General features: G+C 48.5%; 1 protein-coding gene across 1 annotated transcript in view; it reads left to right on the top strand.

The window, feature by feature from the left end:
• DROSHA (drosha ribonuclease III) overlaps positions 1–18,651 on the top strand; it is a 649,328-nt gene that overhangs the window by 309,852 nt on the left and 320,825 nt on the right. The window lies entirely within an intron of this gene.

Below are 18,651 nucleotides of genomic sequence, written 5' to 3'. Positions count from 1 at the left end.
GAGCATATATGTGGCAGCATAAGAAATCACGTTGCGCACATTCGATCGTAGCCAAACATAGATTCACGGGTGGAGCTGGGTATGTAGACTTTCGCGACTATTACCACGCCACGCTGACAACCCAACTTAAAGAATGGTTCCGCTCTACACTCAGCACTAGCTGGGGGCAGATCGAATCCTCTCAAACTCCTCACGTACCCCTGCGGATCTGGCTTCTCTGCGCCCCATATGGTCCAAAAATCCCAACTTCCTTCTCTCCCCCGATGGTAGCATCATTGGTAGTATGGCGTAAATTGCTGATCATGACAGAGAAAAACCCTAACTTGATGTCTCCACCGTTACCTTTGGAAACACTCACCCTACTGATTCCTGATATTTCCCTTACAGCTTGGAAAGCACGGGGCATACTAACAATACAACACTTGTTCCACGATACAAAGCTGAAATCCTTTTCGTCCCTTCAACACGCATACCATCTTCCTGCATCTGAACTCTTTTCCTATATCAGACTTAAGCATCTTCTCTCTACCTTACCGACACCATGTTACAGACTACCAAGCACTATATGGCATTTCCTACTCAACCCATCTGCTGCCTCTAGAGGCATATCACTGATATACCAGACCTTACAAGACAAATCCACATTTACCAAATTGCGTCCTCTTCTTCAATGGGAGGCGGACCTCCACCAATCGTTCACTACAGCTCAATGGCAAACAGCACTGAGGCATGCATATAAACACACCAAATGCTCGGCTTTATGGGAGCAAACAATTAAAATCACACTTCGCTGGCACCTAACACCTACCAAATTGGCGAAATTCTATAGGCACTCTTCTCCACTATGTTGGAGGAACTGCGGGCACCTGGGCGACATTTACCACATTCTATGGGACTGCCCGTCTCTCCGTACATACTGGCAAGATGTCTTTCATACGATCTCTGAAATCACGAAATCCGTGGTCACACCCACCGCGGCTCTCGCCTTGCTTAATATCACCATAGAAACGTTTTCACCTGCTCTTAGACACACAGTCACCCATGTTCTTTTGGCAGCTAGATTGTCCATTACAAGGAATTGGAAACGGCCGCAACCCCCCTCATTACACGAAGTCCTGGACATGGTACACGCCCACAGTATGTATGAACTGATGTTTGCCTCGAGCGGAGGGAACTATCAAAGGTCCCTCTCCTTGTGGCAACCCTGGTCACAATGGTACCACCCTTTACCTACGCCTGCTCTACCCTGAATTTGAACCTAGATCTTGTTGATGACTAATTGACACCTACTGCTGTTATTATGATGACCCCATGTTTTGCTATTTCTGTCTGGATGTTATTGACGCAGATTCGTTGCGGTTGGCTGTTCTATGTCATTCTTTACTTGGAACAATATTTCTTTGCAATGTTTCTTGCATTCTTGTATGTTGTATTGAAAAATTTTCAATAAAAACTATTGAACAATAAAGAAACACAAAAGGACACAAAAATGCATAACTCCCAGTCTACTGAACAGAACCCCTACATTCAACCCATCCCCAGATAGCCTGAATCTGAGCGCTCAACATATCCAAACAGCGCTCAGATGCCACAAACACAGTCAAATCGCCATGGAGCCAAAGTCTTTTAAAGTCTGGTCCATAGTCCAAAGGCAGCAGGCGGGCAACCAGGCTCCTCCAATGCAATGTGGCGAGACTGGTCTCGTCACAATGATGCCTTTATTATTGGCATTCAAGCTGGCCATAAATGACTCTAGAGAGGATTGATCTCCATCCCAAAGGAGGAGGATGTCGTCTATGTACCTGCGCCAGAGCACCAGTTCCTGCCCAGGCACATCTCGGACGACATCCTCCTCCCACTTGGCCATAAATAGATTGGCCATACTTGGCGCATATTTCGCGCCCATAGCCACTCCCCGACTTTGACGATAGAAGGTCTGGTCAAACCAAAAATAGTTGTGACCCATCGCAAAATCGAGGAGTGACATAAGGAAATCTCGCTGCAGGCCATACTTGATATCCTGTTTGAGATAATATTCCACTGCCTCTCTTCCATCATCATGTGAGATAATCGTATATAACGATGAAACGTCGGCAGTAGCCAATATATACGGGTTCTTCCAATTTAGGGTGTTCAACTCGTTGATGACCTGCATCGAGTCCCGAAGGAAAGAGGGAGTCTTAACGACAAGTGGTTGTAGGAAGTTATCAATATATCTCCCCACCCGGGCTGTAACGGAATCAATGCCGCTGATGATAGGTCTCCCGGGTGGGTTGATTGGATCTTTATGTACCTACGGTAAATAATATGCCACAGGAGTTCTTGGCGCCGAAGGTACCAGAAAAAGCTTTTCCTTCTTAGTGAGAAGCTTGTTCTGAAATCCATATTCAACCAAAGTGCTTAATTCCTTCTTATATTTAATAGTGGGATTTCCTGTTAGGACCTCGTAGGTTTCCCTATCAGAGAGTAGTCTGCACATCTCCTTATTATAGGCAATGGAGTCCAAGATCAAAATACCTCCATCCTTATCAGCTGGCCTCACTGTTATATCATCCCTGTCCTTAAGACGATTTAAACCTTTCTTAATCATAAGATTGGTGCCAGTATTCTTGATCTTCAGGGAATCAATATCCCTGGCCATCAGATCTCTGAACACCATAAGTAACGGGGCCAATGGACCGGGGGGATTGAAGGTGGAGGCTTTGGAAAAGGATGTATATTTGACACCCATGACATATTCTATCCTAGGGTTCAAAGGGTTACTAAGCAAATGTCTTTTGATACTCATCTTTCTAACGAACTTATGCAAGTCTATAAATGACATGACAGGTGTACGTCGCTGCCTGTTTTTGGTTTATGCCCCTCTTCTATCTATTTTAAAATTATTTGGGGGGAAAAAGTAATTTTCGGTTCCGGTTTTCGGCCAAGGGCATCCTGCATTTTCGGTTTCGGCCCAGAATTTTCATTTCGGTGCATCCCTATATTTTACCATAAAATAAAAAAGAGCAGCAGGTATCCTACATAGGGCTAGACACGAAAACTAGGCGCCTTCACCCTGATAAATAAACATTTGTATATAGATATAAAAAAATAGCATTATAAATACTTTTTTTTTCCTTTAAGTGATCACATGACCACTATTTTTAGCTGCATAAGGGGCTTAGAGAGGTTGGGGTGGAGACTGCAGGGGGATTACAGGAAGGGGGGATGGGTCTGTCAGCACATGTTTTGGCCATTGGAGGACAGGCAGGCCGAAAACTGACTACACTTGGATGGATGTGCTCTCATTCCTAGCATGGTCAGTTTGAAATAGAAAAACAGAGGGATTGGCAGGATCACCAAGTACTGAACACAAAGGAAGCAATGCAAAGAAGACAAAATGATTTTAACACAAGTAAATAGTACAGCAGACACATATCTGGAATATGGAATGTTGGGGTAGCATACTCTTTTACAGCATGGCTGTTGAAACCCAGGTCTTCAGAGATTGAGGGGTCCCTTGTCCCCACCTTGCTAAAAACAAACACTTTTTTCTCTTACGTCCTCCGACAGTCGCCGCCTCTTCATATTCGTCACATATGGGGTATTAGACTTTGCTCCGAAGGAGTAGCTAGGCAACAGAATATGTTAACAATAAAGCTTTAACATATCCCACCCTCAAGGGGTGGTCCCCTCAGTCAATACCCTCCTACTTCCTGCAACCATATCTCAGTTTTAATGTCTAGCTTGTCAGGAGTGGCTGGCTCTCTCTGTGCTGGGACTTTTTGTCCCAGACTCTTTCTTCTTTTTGATATTTTGTTTGAGTTTTCTCTCTACCTTTACTTAGCTGTTATTTTTGTCAGCATTAGTTAGTTCTTCGGACGAAGAGGATCATGCGGACTGGGTCTCGGGCTGATCCCCCTGGTCGCAGGTCGTGGGTCAGTGGCTTCCCAGTCTGCCATCGAGCGTTCAGCCAGGTAACGCTCCTGGCACAGTGAACGACCCATCCCTGTTCGGTGCAGGGATGATTGGTGAGGTGGCTACCTCACCGGACGCTGTGCGGTTTCTGAACCGCCATTGTGTGCGTCTTGAATTGCGACTCTCCCTGCCTCATGTGCAGCGGCTTGTTCGCCTGTGCGGGTTCCCCACGCCATGTGAGGTAAGTGTATCTATGTGGGGACCTGTCTGTCTGGGGGGGTTCTCAGTCTGGGACTGTGTAACCTGCCTTTAATCACACTGCTTGTCTCCCTATCTCTCGGCTGCATGCTGTGGGCTGCAAGGGGGGGGGGAGCTGTATGACACTGAGTATGTCAGGCTGGGCAGTGTGAGGAGCTGTGTGCTGTGGGGCATGTTTTTAATGGCATGTTGGGGCATATACAGCGATCGCTGCGGCGATCTAACATGTATCCATATAATGGGATAATATTGTGTGTGATTTTATGCACTGTGGAGCGGCGATTTCGGCGCCAAACGACGCCATTTTACCGGCGCCCGCTCCGGCCGCATGGTTTACATGCACGGCGGCCATTTTCTTGTAGCCTCCATAGGCTTACATAGAGCGCCCTGGCAGCATCACTTCCTCTCTCCTGGAAGCACCGATCGAGGCAGCAGCAGCAGCGGGGTCTCCTCAGGTTTTATCCTTCTATTCCTGTGTTCCATTGCCTGTATTCAGTCTGTATATTCCCTGTGGGGGTCTCATTGTGCCTGAGTGTGGTGCGGTGGGCTGCGCTTGCCGCGCTTGCTGTAAGGGGGCAGTTAACCCTTGGTTGTCTGGCATACAGGGGCAATGGATTCTCAGGAGGGCAAGTTTCCCACAGTATTGGTGGAAAGCCAGGGGACCGCTGTTTCCCCCCCAGGGGGGGATTTAGCCACTATTGTGGCTGGCCTTGCTGCACAGGTGCAAATGCTGGTGGCTGCTCAATCTACTAAACGGCCCAGAGTTGCTCTGTCCTCTGATTCTGAGGGTGAAGGTGATGGGGCTGTTCTGGCGGGGACCCCCCTATCGGGGTCCCGCTCCTCTCTTGATCTAGTGGGGTCTGAGGTAGAGGCTGAAGTTGAGGGGGTTGATAATTCTCCCCCTGGCTCGCCTGAAGAGCTTGCAATCATGGATGAGTTGATTGCTTCCATTAAGCAGACGCTACGTTTGCAGGACGAGGTGTGTCCCCCAGCTGCCTTGGCGGCTTATGGGACGCAGAGAAAACGCAGGACGCCGCAGGTTTTTCCCTGCAATGCTGATTTTCAGCGCGCTGTTAAGGACCAATGGCGCGATTTGCGCAAGCCTTTTGCGGTACCAAGTAAATTTAAGCTGCGTTATCCTTTCTCGCCTGCCACTGATGAACGGTGGTGTGTGCCTCCGCCAGTGGATCATGCTATTGCGGTTTTGAACAAAGCCACTGCGATCCCTGCAGAGGGATCCCCTGTTTTCCGTGATGCCACGGATAGGAGACTGGAGTCTCTTGCCCGTCATACTTATTCTGTTACGGGTTCTATGCTTAAGGCTCTGTTTGCTTCTCTCATGGCGGCCCAGGCGATCGCAAGTTGGACGCAGATGCTTAGGCGCGTCCTAGTGGCCGATTCGGCCTCGGCGGCGACCCTGGATATGGTGGATCAGATCCACCAGGGTGTCATGTATCTGTGTGATGCGGACCTGGACCTGATTCCGTTGGCCGCGCGTGTGCACAGCGTGGCGGTGTTGTCTCGCCGCCTGGTTTGGTTGAAATGTTGGTCGGTGGACCAATCTTCACGTAAAACCTTAGCCAATCTGCCTTATGATGGGTCTCGCCTTTTTGGGGAGTCCCTGGATGTGTTGATTAAGGGGATTACCGGGGGTAAGAGCACTCTCTTGCCCCATTTCCCCAAGGCTAAGGGGGCTTCTGGGAAGAAGCATGCTCATTTTCGGCCCCCTCAGGGGTCCTTTCGTGCCTTTCGGCCGCACTACAAGGGCAAACCGTTCAAGGGCCAAGGCTCTCAGAAGAAGCCCTGGTCTGGGAAACAGAAGTCCGGTCAATCCGGACCTGCGGCCCATAACAGTTCGGCCTGAAGGGGCGCCCTCACCCAGTTTTGGGGTGGGGGGACGCTTGCTCGGTTTTCTTCAGCCCTGGTTGGCCCGTGTGAGGGACAGATGGGTTCTGGAAATCGTTCGATCTGGTTACAAGATCGAGTTTCTCTCTCGGCCGGAGAGCAGATTTTTTCCCTCAAATCTTCAACTGTCTCCAGAGCGCCTGCGGGATCTGCACCTGGCGGTGCGGGACCTGAGGGCTCAGGGAGTGGTGGTTCCGGTGCCTCATCGGGACAGATTTCGGGGGTTTTATTCCAATCTGTTCACCGTGCCCAGGAAGGAGGGCAAGGTTCGTCCGATTCTGGACTTGAAAGCTCTGAACCGCTCTGTGCGAGTTCGCAAGTTCCGCATGGAATCCCTGCGCTCGGTGGTGGCTGCCCTGGTTCCGGGGGAATTCATGGCCTCCATCGATTTGAAGGATGCGTACCTTCACATCCCCATATTCGAGGGTCATCAGAAGTACCTTCGATTTGCCATTGCGGAGGATCACTACCAGTTTGTGGCGTTGCCCTTTGGGCTCGCCTCGGCTCCGCGGGTCTTCACCAAGGTGCTTGCACCGGTTCTGGCATTATTGAGAGCCCAGGGCATTTCTGTCCTGGGGTATCTGGACGACATTCTGGTTCGGTCTGCGACCAGACAGGGTCTGGAGAAGGACCTGTCTGTCACAATGCAAACTCTGCAGGAGTTCGGTTGGACGATAAATGTTCCAAAGTCGACACTGAGTCCGTCGGTTCGTCTCCCCTATCTGGGAATGATACTGGACTCGGTGCAGGCGAAGGTCTTCCTGCCGGAAGACAAACTCAGGACTCTTCAGGAGGAAGTCAGGTCCCTCAGGGACGTTCCACACTCGTCTCTGCGGACGGGTATGAGATGTCTGGGATTGATGGTCTCGGCCTTCGAGGCGATTCCTTTCGCGCAGTTTCACACGCGGGGTCTCCAAGCGGAGATCCTGTCCAGGTGGGACGGGCGACCTCAATCTCTGGATCTTCAGATCTCGTTGAGTCATCGCACCAGGGAAAACCTTCTGTGGTGGCTCCAGTCCCCGTTGGTGTCCGGGGGCAAGTCGTTTCGTCCGATCTCGTGGACGATAATCACCACGGATGCCAGCCTGTCGGGCTGGGGTGGTGTTCTGGGCGTTCTGTCCGCCCAGGGGACCTGGTCGGAGGGGGAGTCTTCCCTTCCGATCAACATTCTGGAATTGCGTGCGATAAGGCTCTGTCTTCATCGCTGGACGGACCGGCTGCAGGGCTGCCCGGTTCGGGTGCAGACGGACAATGCCACGGCGGTGGCCTACATCAACCACCAAGGGGGCACCAGGAGTGCCCGAGCGGCTCGAGAAGTGGCCGACATTCTGTCTTGGGCCGAGACTCATGTCCCGGCGATAACGGCGGTTCACATTCCGGGAGTGGAGAACTGGCAGGCGGACTATCTGAGTCGCCAGACCCTGGATCAGGGGGAATGGTCTCTCCACCCGGCTGTCTTCCAGATGTTGTGCGCGAAGTGGGGTCTTCCAGATGTGGACCTGTTCGCGTCTCGCCTCAACTACAAGGTGAAGAGGTTCGTGGCAAGGACGCGCGACCCTCGGGCAGACGCGTCGGACGCGTTAGTGGCCCCGTGGCATCAGTACAGGCTGATGTACGCGTTTCCACCGATTCAGTTGCTGTCCAGGTTCCTTCGCAGGTTGCACTCGGAACGCAGCACGGTGATTCTTGTGGCACCGGACTGGCCTCGCCGGTCCTGGTACGCAGACCTCGTGAATCTGGCGGTCGACGCTCCTTGGCGTCTGCCTCTTCGAGACGATCTACTGTCTCAAGGACCGATTTACCATCCTGCTTTACAGTCGCTGGCTTTGACGGCCTGGCTGTTGAGACCGAGGTCCTGAAGGAGAAGGGTCTCTCTCCAGAGGTCGTTCATACTTTGATCAACGCGAGGAAGTCTTCCTCGGGGAAGGTTTATTACCGTACTTGGAAGGCCTATTTTGCCTGGTGTGAGTCCAGGGGGTTTTCACCCCGCACGTACTCGGTTTCCCGTGTGCTGTCTTTCCTTCAGACGGGTGTTGATCAGCGTTTGGCGCTGGCTACGATTAAGGGTCAGGTGTCGGCGCTGGCCGTTCTGTTTCAACGTCCCGTGGCTTCCAACTCCTTGGTTGGCACTTTTATTCAGGGTGTGCGGCATCTGGTTCCTCCTAGGAGGGATCCTTTGCCCCCTTGGGACTTGAATCTAGTTCTATCTGTGTTACAACGTGCTCCTTTTGAACAGATCAGGGAGATCTCGTTGTCTATGTTGTCCAAAAAGGTCGCCTTTTTGGTGGCGATCACTTCGGCTCGCAGAGTGTCGGAACTGGCGGCTTTGTCCTGCAAGTCTCCGTACCTGGTTGTTCATTTGGATAAGGTGGTCTTGCGACCTAATCCTTCTTTTCTACCGAAACGAGTTTCGGAATTCCATCTTAACGAGGATATTGTTTTGCCTTCGTTGTGCACGAAGCCTAAACATCCGAAGGAGGTGAGATTGCACTCTCTGGATGTTGTTCGGGCGATAAGGGTTTACCTTAAATCGACTGAGTCTTTTCGTAAGACTGACTCCTTGTTTGTTCTTCCAGAGGGTCCTCGGAAGGGCATGGCGGCTTCCGCCTCTACCATTGCCAAATGGATCAGGCAGACCATTGAACAGGCCTATGCCTTGCAGGGGAAGGTTCCCCCTGTGCCTGTGAAGGCGCACTCTACTAGATCACTGAGTACGTCTTGGGCCTGCCGTCATGGGGCTTCTGTAGCCCAGGTGTGTAAGGCGGCGACTTGGTCGACCGTACACACTTTCACAAAATTCTACAAAGTAGATGTTCAGGCATCGGCGGATGCTTCCTTTGGCCGCAAGGTTCTTAGTGCGGCTGTTCCATAGGGTCCCTTGTTGGGGACTCCTGGCTGTTGGGATAGTTTTTTTGTATCCCCTGGTTTTTTTGTCTTTTCCTGGGTTGTTGCTCCTGTTGAGCACTTATTTTTGCTGTTGCCCAGCTGGTTTCCTTCCTTTGGTAAGGTTCCTTTCTTTGATGTGGAGACTGCGTTGCCTTTCGGCGCGGATGCGTTTCCCACCCCTCATGTTTGCACCGCTTTGGGACGTCCCCATATGTGACGAATATGAAGAGGCGGCGACTGTCGGAGGACGTAAGAGAAAACGGAATTTTTGTAAAATCTTACCTGTAAAATTCCTTTCTCTGAGTCCTCCGACAGTCGCCGCCCCCGCCCCTCTTTTGGGGTTTGAAGGTATACTCTACTGCTATTCCACTAAAACTGAGATATGGTTGCAGGAAGTAGGAGGGTATTGACTGAGGGGACCACCCCTTGAGGGTGGGATATGTTAAAGCTTTATTGTTAACATATTCTGTTGCCTAGCTACTCCTTCGGAGCAAAGTCTAATACCCCATATGTGACGAATATGAAGAGGCGGCGACTGTCGGAGGACTCAGAGAAAGGAATTTTACAGGTAAGATTTTACAAAAATTCCGTTTTTTTTTTTTGTAAAATATTTAATGTGTCTTTAATTTTGGTTGTGGTTTACAATATTCCACCAGTTTCATTTTCCTTTTTGGAGGAACTCAGTGCAAATATGTCACAATATCCTAAATGTATGACTCTTTTTTGGGGGGATTTTAATGCTGTTTTGGACCCTGCTCTGGACAGGCTTTGGTCTCTCCAATCAGAGCCAGATGTTTTGTTGACTGGTGTAAGGCCTGTGGATATGTTGATATTTGGTGATGGAAATTCCCTGTTTCCAGAGAGCACTTCTGCCAGTCTAAATCATATAGGGCACTATTCCACCTTGAATATGCCCTGTCCACTCCTGATTTACTGCAGCATCAACTATTTGAGTCAACTAATTAAGTCCATGATTTATCCCAAATGCTCTCAGTTCACTCCCACCTGTTTCTATCTCTATCACTGGGCCATAAACCTGCCTTTCGTTAAGGGCTAAGTCCTCTCTGGCTGTCCATTGACACTGTGACTGAAAAGGTGGGACAGGATATGGCCACTTACTGGGACTTTAATACAACTTTTTCTCACCCTCTTACCACATGGCATGTGTTTATAGATGTTACTATGGGCTCTTTTTAAATACCATTGCATCTCATAGATCAACCACTAGAGCGAAGAGAGAAGCCCTGTTGCAGCAATTTAATTCTGCTAAAACACAACATATAGCAGACCCTTCCTCTCCTAATCTTACTGACCACGTTACACCCCACTCTACAGCTGCATTATGTGGAGTTAATGGAAAAGAAACAAATTTACCAGCCTGCCAGTATAATGGAGCATGGAGGGAAGAATAGAAAGATTTTGGCCTTAAATGCGTTCCTAGAGTCCCCTGTTTACTCTATCTCTAAGGTATTCAGCCCTGAAGGATCTCTACTCTACAACCTTATAAAGACAATGCTGCCTTGTCTCAGTTTTATTAACAGTTATATTATAATGTGACCTCCTTCCCCTCAGTGAGTGCAGATTTATTTTTTTTCTTCTATATCCCTGCCCTGTCCTACACTTGCTTATTGGCAAATGCTGAACATCCCTCTTACTCAAGAGGGGATATCTGACTCTATTAGTTATGTGCCCCCTAATAAGACCCCAGAACTGGATGGGCTACCAGCAGATTGTTACAGGGCTGTTGACATCTTCAATAACAATAATCAGAAAAAATCTAATTGGCAGGTAAGGCTTCCCAGATAGGCCCAAGGCCCAGAAGGGTCCATGGATCACAAGCGTAGAAAATTCCAAATTTCCGAACAATCCACAACCAGCTTGTGTGGGTGAGGCTCTTATTATTCCTATTCTGAAGCCGGGCAGAGACTTTCAGCAATGTGCCTCCTTTTGCCCCATTTATCGTTTGAATTGTGATTTTAAAATGCTTGCAAGGGACCTCGCAAGGGACACCCTACTTCTAAGTTCACCATCACGAGATGTATTTGAAATCTGATTGCTAAAGCTTACAGTCTCAAGGACAAATCTCCTCCTGCGCCTTTATGTTCCCATTCCACTAGATCAATGGAAGTTTTCTGGGCATTTCAGCACTAGGGCTCAGTAGTAAGCTACTGTGTAAGTCCACCACCTGGTCCTCTGGTCATACCTTCTCAAACTTCTACCAGTCTTCTGTGACTTTCAGCCTCAAGGTTCTTGCTGAGTCACTCTAAATGTTGGTCTTTCTGACCCTTGTTATTATTGGGCCTTTTGGCACAGTTCTTACGTCTTGTTGTTGCCCATTCTTCTTAATTATTGCTTTAGGAAGTCCCAGTGTCTGTGAATACTTTTCCTGTGCCCTATACTGTACAATTAAGATAAAAAAAATCTGACTTACCTGTAAATTCCATATCTTAGAGTACAGCAGAGGACACAGGTTTGCTACCATACTGAGGTCTCATTAAAAGGGGTAGGGTTATAGGGGGGCATCCAGGGGAAGTATCCCTAAAAGTTTTTTGCCTGTGTCCAATAACTTAAAGGTACATGCCTTTAACCCAGGGTCTAGAAATACATTACTTGTATCATGTACTGTATTCCAAGATATGGCATTTACATGTAAGTGAAATTCCTCTTTTTGTAGATTTGGAGAGGTAAGTGTAAGGATGTAGGTTACCTTTTAACCACTTGCCTACTAGGCCTATTTTTGACATTTGGTGTTTACAAGCTAAAATCAGTTGTTTTTGCTAGAAAACTACTTAGAACCCCCAAACATTATATATAATATATATTAGCAGAGACCCTAGAGAATAAAATGGAGATTATTTTATCACACCGTATTTGCGCAGCGGTCTTCCAAACGCAGTTTTTTTGGAAAAAATTAACTTTTTTGAATTAAAAAATAAGAAACCAGTAAAGTTAGCCCAATTTTTTTCCATAATGTGAAAGATAATGTTACGCCGAGTAAATAGATACCCGACATGTCATGCTTCAAAATTGTGCACGCTCACAGAATGGCGACAAACTTTGGTACTTAAAAATCCCCATTGGTGACACTTTAAAAATTTCTACAGGTTGCCATCTTAGAGTTACAGAGGAGGTCTAGGGCTCAAATTATTGCTCTTGCTCTATTGATCGCGGCGATACCTTACATGTGTGGTTTGAACACCATTTACATATGTGGGCGGGGTTTCCGTATGCGTTCGCTTCTGCGCGCGAGCTAACGGGGACAGGGCGCTTTATTTTTTATTTTATTTTTTTTTTTACTATTTATTTTATTTATTATTTTTATTTTTACACCATTTTTTTTTTTTTAATTGATCATTTTTATTTCTATTACAAGGAATGTAAACATTCCTTTTTAATAGAAATAGGCACGACAGGACCTCTTTTTTATGAGATCTGGGGTCAAAAAGTCCTCAGATCTCACAAGTACACTAAAAGATAGAAAAAAAATAAAAAAAATAAAATGTAAAAAAAAAAAAAAAGGGACCTTTAACCACTTCCCTACCAGCCAATGTATATATACGTCCTGCATTTAAACCTAAATACCGGTGTTATGGCAGCAGATAGCTGCCATAACCCTGGTAATTTTTTAAACTACAGGCGATCGGCTTTCCAATAAGGGTGATCCCAGTGGCGGATTCGCCGCTGGATCACCCTTCCGGGATGGCGGAAGAGGTGACCCCTCCCACCGCGTCCCGGTCCTTTTCCCCGCTTACCGGACCCGCCGGCAGCAGGGAAAACGATCGGGTCCCGGATCCTCACAGACAGGATGTCGAGTGAGGGCAAGCTTGCCCTCACTCGACTCTATGGTCTTGGAGGACCGGAGCTACGGCAAACGTTGTTGCCTAGCAACCGGCATAACCCACCCACACAGCAAACCAGTAAACCAGTTTGTTTCGGCCTAGAGAAGGAGTAGGGCCTAGGTTTCCTGCTGGGACTCCGGTCTCAGTTTTTTTATTCTTTTCAGAATAGTTTGTTTTATTTCTCTTTATTCACTTGCTAGCTAATGTCAGGTGAATTCTCCTGGTGACCTGCAAGCAATGCCGGCTATAGTGCTTCGCACTAGATAATCTAGATCCTTATGGTCCCCCCAGCCTGGCCTACCCAGCGTGAGCAGGTTATAGTCCTGCATTAGACCTAGGCACGACGGTGCCCCTTTCCAGATAGGGACGAGCCTACGAGCGGATGCCTCGCCGGGAAGCGATGACCTGGAACACCCTGAGTCACAGTGTACCCCTCGGCTGGCATTACCCCCACTTCGGATGCGAGGATGTCGGTCTGGAGCGGAGCCCACCCGGTCCATGGTATGGTGAGTAAATGTGACACCCCTCCCCCTTGCCCCTGGTGGCCTTGGGGGGATGTGGGCCCTCTCCTGGGGATAATAAGACCTGTACCTCCTAAAAGATCCCTTTGGCCTGCCCAGTACCAGGTCTCTGTGCCTGTCTCCCTCTCCCATCCCTGCGGGGGGCTATGTGACTGGGGGCACCTGGCACCTTGAGGGGGTAGCATTGTACCTTGTGGATTGCTGGCTCTTGTTGTGAATCCTGTAGGCCTTAATTATGTTGGTCCCTGGCCGCATGGCTCACTGTGGGTGCCGCCATCTTGGGTGTGGGCAATGTACAGCTTTTTCTCATTGACTTGTATGGGGCAGCCATTTTACCTGAGCTTCCTATTGTAATCTATTGGCAACCATTTTTGTGTAGTCCTCTGTACTGCACTAAGCAGTGTGACCTTTTACATCCAGGCGTAATCACTTCCTGTGCTGCCTTCTGCTTTCTGCTGCTGGCCGAGGTAATTTCCTGTCTCTCTTCTCCATGTGCTGAGGACCATTGAGGGTTTCTCTGGGACTCTGCAGACCGCTGCGATCGGTGGTGGGAACCGCGATCAGTGCTTCTTAAAGCGACAGTACTCTGTTTTTGGTAACTTTAATTATGGAGTCCCAGACTGTGATTTCATCCTCAGACCCACTGTGTGCGACTCCTGGACAGTCCGTATCGCAGTCGCTGGCCGCAATTTCAGCAGCTCTGGAAAGCCTGGCAACCAAAATTGATTTTGTCAAAAAGGTTAATAGCCAGAAACGGCCGCTGCCTTCTCCATCTTTGGTGGTGTCCTCTGATTCAGAGGCTTATGTGGTTGGCCCTGACACCCCCCTACCTGAAGTGTCGCTGTCCTGAGAAGGTGAAGAGGACCTGTCTTCTTCAGCTGCAGTGCAGGAACGTGCTTTGGTAGAAGCCCTGATTATTTCAGTGTGGGAAACCTTAAATTTGGCAGATGAGCCCACACCTGCAGGGACGCAGGTGGCTTTTGGCTCCTGCAAGACTCAAAAGTCTGGCAAGGTTTTCCCTTGTCCCAACACCTTTTATGATATTGTGAATGACCATGGGCGGGGGCGTTAAACGCGTGCTAGTGGTGCCAAAGCGATTTAAACGCTGGTATCCTTTTGCTGATACGGTTTCCAACCATTGGATGGTGCCACTTAAAGTGGACCACCCTGTTTCCAGGTTTAATAAATGTACTATTGTGCCTGTGGAAGATTCTCTGTTTTTTACGGATCCGGTGGACAGGCGGGTGGAATCCCTTTCCCGCCATCTTCATGTGTTGGCAGGTTCCATTTTAAAAGCGGTCTTTGTGTCTGTTTTGGTTTCACAGACTGTTACAGAATGGATTAGGGCCTTGAAGGGGTCCTGGGACCCTGAAATAGTTTATCCGGAACAGCTGGAACTTTTGGACCAGGTGGCTCAGGCCCCGGTGTTCTTGTGTGATGCGTCCATGGATGCAGCTCCCCTGGTGGCCAGAGTCTCGGCTGTGGGGATTACCTTACGATGTATGGTTTGGCTGAAGAGCTGGTCGGCTGACCAAGCTTCCAAAAAAGCCCTGACAGATCTCCCTTTTCTGGGAAAACTTTTTGATTGGTAACTCCTTGGATGAGTCGATCAAAGGTCTAATGGGCGGGAAGAGTATTCTTCTTCCTCAATCCTCCAAAGGTAAAACACCCCATACTAAGCGGGGTCCTTCCTTTTACTGCTCATAGACATTTTTTCGTGCCTCCAGGGCGCAAAAAAAGGGTAAGCCATTGAGAGCTTCTGGAGGGGCTAAAAAGTATTGGAGCAAGCCCAAAGCCAGTCAGTCCGGTGCTGTGGACAAGTCCTCTTCAGCATGAAGGGGCACGCTTACCCATCTCAGGGGTGGGGGGATATCTGGCCTCCATCGATATAAAGGATGCCTATCTCCACGTCCCCATTTTCGAGGAACGTCAAAGATTCCTCCACTTTGCAGTGGCAGAGAAGTCTTTACCAAGGTTCTGGCCCTGGTGCTGACCTTGTTACGTCAGCGAGGTATCTCGATTGTGGGATATCTTCTGTTGCAAACAGTCTCCTATTAGGATCTGTTGGGCAACATCTCTATTACAGTTCACACCCTTCAACAATTCGGGTGGACGATCAATTTCCAGAAATCTGCTCTGACGCCATCCGTACGTCACTTATCTGGGGCTGACTCTCAACTCTACTCCGGCGAGGGTCTTTCTCCCCTTAGACAAGCTTCAGAAGCTGCAAAGGGCGATCAGGTTTCTGATGGAAACCCATCAGTCTTAAGCGTGGACTTGCATGAGGGCCCTGGGCCTAATGGTGTCGATGGTGACAATCATCAAAGCAGTTCCGTTTGCTCAGTCTCACCCGAGACCTTTACAGAAGGAGATTCTGGCAAAGTGGAACAGGGATCCTCAGTCATTGGACCAGAAGATTTGTTTGAGCCATCTCACGATGTCCGATCTGTCCTGGTGGATCGAGTCACCTGTTCTGTTTCAGGGCAAGTCATCCCTACCGTTGTTCTGGACGGTGGTGACCACGGACGCTAGCCTGTCGGGCTGGGATGGAGTCAAGTGCATGGGGAAGCTCTGTGCCCAGCAGAGGAGTCCTCAATATTCTGGAGCTGAGGGCGATCAGGCTCTGCTCCATTGGATGAGACGGCTGCGCGGCTCTCCAGTTCGGATACAGTCGGACAATGCCACCCACGGTTGTGGCTTACATAAATCATCAAGGGGACACCAAGAGTGCCCTGGCGGCCAAGGAGGTGGCCGAGATTCTGGTTTGGGCAGAAGCCAATGTTCCGACTCTCTCTGCAGTCCACATTCCAGGTGTGGACAATTGGCAAGAGAATTGCCTGAGTCGTCAGGTGTTGGATCAAAGGGAATGGTCCCTTCATCCGGAAGGGTTTTGCCTCCTCTGTGCCCACTGGGGGACTGTTTGTGTCTCACCTCAACAGGAAAGTTCAGCGGTTTGTGGCCAGGTCACAGGATTCTCTGACCGATGCCACAGATGCTATGGTGGCTCCTTTGAGCCAATATCGCCTGATTTATGCCTTCCCTCCGCTCGTACTCCTGCCGAGATTTCTTCGCCAGGTGGCGGGGGAAGGCATTCTGGTCGTTCTGGTGGCACCAGACAGGCCTTGGCAGGCTTGGTACGCAGAACTGGTAAACATGGTCGCGGATCCTCCATGGCGACTTCCACTACGGGAAGATCTGCTGTCTCAAGGACAGAAGGTCTATCATTGTACCTGGAAATCATACATTTCATGTTGTGAATCGCTGCAGCTGCACCCTCGCTTGTTTTCTACAGCTAGGGTTTTGGCCTTTTTACAAAAAGGGGTTGAGCAGCACTTGGCATTGGGCACTATCAAGGGTCAGGTGTCTGCCTTGCCCATTTACTTCCAACCTCCATTGGCTACTAATAGCTTGATTCACACTTTTATTCAAGGGGTGTGTCATCTGGCTCCTCTGAGGAGATCCCAGTTACCTCCTTGGAATCTCAATCTGGTGTTGTCTGTCCTTCAAAAGCCTCCTTTTGAGAATGTTAGGTAGATTTTTTTCTGCTTTCCTTGTCGCAGAAGGTCGCCTTCTTAGTGGCTATTACTTCTGCTCGCAGAGTCTCTTACTTGGCGGCGCTGTCCTGTTGTTTGCCTTATTTGGTGGTCCACAGGGATAAAGTGGTCATCTGACCTAATCCGTCTTTTCTCCTTAAGGTGGTGTCGTATTTTCACCTTAATGAAGACATTGTGTTGCCTTCCTTATGGTCCTAAGCCTAGGCATCCCAAGGAAATTGCCTGGCACTCCTTGGATGTGGTCCGGGCGATAAGAGTTTATCTGACGGCTACTGAGTCCTTTAGACAATCAGACTCTCTCTTTGTCCTTACAGGCGGTCCTCGCAAAGGTTTGGCTGTGTCTGCTGTGACCGTTTCGAGATGGATCAGGCAGACGATTGTTCAGGCTTATTCCATCAAGGGTCAGGTTCCTCCTTTCCCTGTGAAGGCGCATTCTACTAGTGCCTCTTGGGCTTTTCGCCATCAGGCCTCTGTTCTACACGTTTGTAAGGCAGCGACTTGGTCATCTGTGCATACTTTCACAAAATTCTACAAGGTAGATTTGTTGGCATCTTAGGATGCCTCTATTGGCTGCAAGGTTTTGCAGGCTACTGTTTTGTAAGAGTACGTTCTGTTCTCTTAGGGGTCTTTTACCTGGGTGAGCTCTTGTTGTTTGGTTGGGCTTTTTGTTACCCAGTTGGCTAAGTTTAGCCTTTGGAATTTGCGTTACTGTCTGGTTGCATTCTTCCCACCCCTCATGACTACACTGCTTTGGAACGTCGCGTTCAGCTGATGAAGATGAGGCTGCGTCTGTAGATGGATGATAGAGAAAATATGATTTTTGTAAGATCTTACCATAAAATCTTTTTCTCTGAAGTCCATCAACAGACGAACCACCCGCCCCTCTAAGGATGTTTTTTTTTCTTCATTGCTTGCAACTAAACTGGTTTGCTGAGCTGAGTGTGGGTGGGTTATGCCTGCGGGTACAGCCCCGTGGGCGTGTACATGTAAAATCGTTTACTGCCTAGACTACTCCTGCAGGGGGCAGCATAACCCATTCAGCTGATGAAGATGAGGCTCCGTCTGTCGATGGACTTCAGAGAAAAATATTTTAATATAAGTTATTACTAAAATCTTAATTTTTTTTAAATTTTGGATAGGGAGGAGATGGATTAGAATGCCTGTCAGGTTTTTATTGCTGTATGTGCCCCCGTTAAGGCGATTCACCCTATTTGTCACGTTTATCATTGAACGTAAAAGAAAATCTTACATTGTGGGTTGTCCCCAAAAAAGTAATAGAGGGGAACTTTTCCAGTGGTGACACTAGTTCTGGTGACCTGGGGGTTCCGAAGGAATTCCCCTAATTTGCAGGGATTTCTTCTTGCTTCCTGTGTGGCTTTGACACAGGATGTGATGGGGAAATCTCCACAATGGGACACAGATGGCAAGGAAAAAAATCTGACAGGGGTTATAACCCTACCTTACTGTATGCAAAAAAAAAGGTTTTGTCTATAGTTTTACTTTAAAGACTGGTAAGCTGCAATGTATGACGTTTTGAGACACTTTAACCGTAATTTAATTTTAGTCATTGGTTAAAAACAACAGACACTACCCTTTTTCTGTTGAAGGTTTGTTTTTACTGTATTGCGTTAAGCCCCCTTTAAAGCTTTAATCAGATCAGTAAAGAGTGTGTACTCTGTTATATGACTAAATAAAGTGAAACCGAAAACATGTTCACAGTAGATTTACAGTGTTACACTTATAGCATTTACTGTATATCATCATTTAATGAAACCTATTTACTAATAAACA

The sequence above is a fragment of the Pelophylax lessonae genome, assembly GCF_965119305.1.
Source record: "Pelophylax lessonae genome assembly, chromosome: 5".
NCBI lineage: Eukaryota > Metazoa > Chordata > Amphibia > Anura > Ranidae > Pelophylax > Pelophylax lessonae.
The sequence above is the reverse complement of the archived record's forward strand: the minus strand, read 5'-3'. Positions and strand labels throughout refer to the sequence as shown.